We start from the raw sequence: 2,523 nt of genomic DNA, 5'->3' as shown, positions 1-2,523 counted from the left end.
AGAGACGGGGTTTCACCATGTTGACCAGGATGGTCTCGATCTCTTGACCTCGTGATCCACCCGCCTCGGCCTCCCAAAGTGCTGGGATTACAGGCTTGAGCCACCGCGCCCGGCCTCTTCTGTGGTTTTTACATTCATTTCTAATTAGCCAGCTCTAGTATTTTGTCTCTTGTGAATAAATTATGATCATTCATCTTCCCAGGAAATTGTCTATTTCATTATGAGTTCCAAATTGTGAGTAACATATTTTTAAAATCTTAACAGTTCTCTTTACTTATTGTCTTTTCTTAATTTGATTTGACAGGTATTTTTCATTACATCTGAAGAATTTTTTTCTTTTCAGACAGTCTCACTCTGTTGCCCAGGCTGGAGTGGAATGGCGCAATCTCAGCTCACTGCAACCTCCACCTCCTGGGTTCAAGCAATTCTCCTGCCTCAGTCTCCCGAGCAGCTAGGATTACAGGCGCCCACCACCAAGCCAGGCTAATTTTTGTATTTTTAATTGAGACAGGGTTTCATCATGTTGGCCAGGATGGTCTCCCAACTTCTGACCTCAAGTGATCCGCCCACCTCAGCCTCCTAAAGTGCTGAGATTACAGGTGTGAGCCACTATGCCCAGCCTATATCAAATGAATTCAATTAGATTTATAATTTTGACTTGTCAATTACTTCTTCTTTAGCTTTATCATTTCCTTACATCTACCTTTTCATTTTATTTACTTTTCAGAGGGTACTTTTTTCATATTTTAGAGACAGAATCTCACTCTGTGCTCAGGCTGGAGTGCAGTGGCACGATCTCAACTCACTGCCACCTCCGCCTCCCGGGTTCAAGTGATTCTCATGCCTATCTCTCAAGTAGCTAGGATTACAGGTATACACTACCATGCCCGGCTAATTTCTGTATTTTTAATAGAGATGGGGTTTTGCCATGTTGACCAGATTGGTCTCGAACTCCTAGCCTCCAGTGATCCACCTGCCTTGGCCTCCCAAAGTTCTGGAATTACAGGCGTGAGCCGCCCGACCCACCATACTTTTCTTAAGTTGTGTATTTTTTAAGCTTCTTTGGCTGCATCCCTAGCATATAGTGTGTATGCAAAGAGTGTACTGGGCCAAGCATAGTGGCTCATGCCTGTAATCCCAACACTATGGGAGGCAGAGGTGGATCACTTGAAGTTTGAGACCAGGCGTGACAAGACAGCGAGACCCCATCTCTACAAAAAAATTAAAAATTAGCTGGGTGTGGTGATGTGCACCTGTACTCCCAGCTACTTGGGAGGCTGAGATGGATCACTGGAGCCTAGAAGGTCAAGGAGCTGCAGTGAGCTATGAGCCCACCACTGCACTCCAGCCTGGGCGACAGAGTGAGACCCTGTCTCGAAAAATAGTGTACTGAATGAATAAATTTTCAAATGCTTGAGATGGCAGAGGAGATGGGAAAAGGATGGGTTCAGACAATAATAAAATACATATACAGCTTGCTTTATTGCAGCTCACGTTATTGCCTTTTGCAGATTCTGCACTCTACAAATTGAAGGTTTGTGGCAACCCTGCATCAAGCAAGTCTATCAGCACCATTTTTCCAATAGCATGTGCTCACTTCATGTCTGTGTCACATTTTGGTAATTCTTGCAATATTTCAAACTTTCTTATTATTGTATCTGTGATGGTGATTGTGATCTTTGATGTTACTACAGTAATTGCTTTGGGATGCCTGAACCACTCCACATAAGACTGCAAATTTAATCAATAAATGTGTGCCCTCACTGCTCCACCAACCAGCTGTTCCATCTCTCTCCTTCTCCTTCGGCCTCCCTATTCCCTGGGACACAATATTGAAACTAGGTCACCGAATAACCCTACAAGGCTTCTACGTGTTCAAGCAAAAGGAAGAGTCGCATCTCTCACTCCAATCAAAAACTAGTAGGATCATCCGCTTAGTGAGGAAGCCGCATTGAAAGCCAGGATAGGCCAAAGCTAGGCCTCTTGCACCAGTTAGCCAAGTTGTGAATACAAAAGAAAAGTTCTTGAAGTAAATTATAAGTACTACTCCAGTGAACACGAGTAAGAAGAAAGCAAAACAGCCTTATTGCTGATATGGTGAATGTTTCAGTGGGTCTGGATAGAAGATTAAACCAGCCACAACACTCCCTTAAGCCAAAGCCTAATTTAGAGCAAGGCCTTAACTCTCTTCAATTCTACAAAGTCTGAGAGAGGTGAGGAAGCTGCAGAAGAAAAGTCTGAGGGCCAGGCGCAGTGGCTCATGCCTGTAATCCCAGCACTTTGGGAGGCCAAGGCAGGTAGATCACGAGGTCAGGAGTTTGAGACCAGCCTGCCCAGCATGGTGAAACCCTGTCTCTACTAAAAACACAAAAACTAGCCGGGAGTGGTGGCAGGCGCCTGTAATCCTAGCTACTCGGGAGGCTAAGGCAGGAGAATTGCTTGAACCTGGGAGGTAGAGCTTGCAGTGAGCCGAGATCGCGCCACTGCACTCCAGCCTGGGTGATAGAGCAAGACTCTATCTCA

The sequence above is a fragment of the Cebus imitator genome, unplaced genomic scaffold (genome assembly GCF_001604975.1).
Source record: "Cebus imitator isolate Cc_AM_T3 unplaced genomic scaffold, Cebus_imitator-1.0 Scaffold592, whole genome shotgun sequence".
Taxonomy (NCBI): domain Eukaryota; kingdom Metazoa; phylum Chordata; class Mammalia; order Primates; family Cebidae; genus Cebus; species Cebus imitator.
This window is presented reverse-complemented; position numbering follows the sequence as displayed.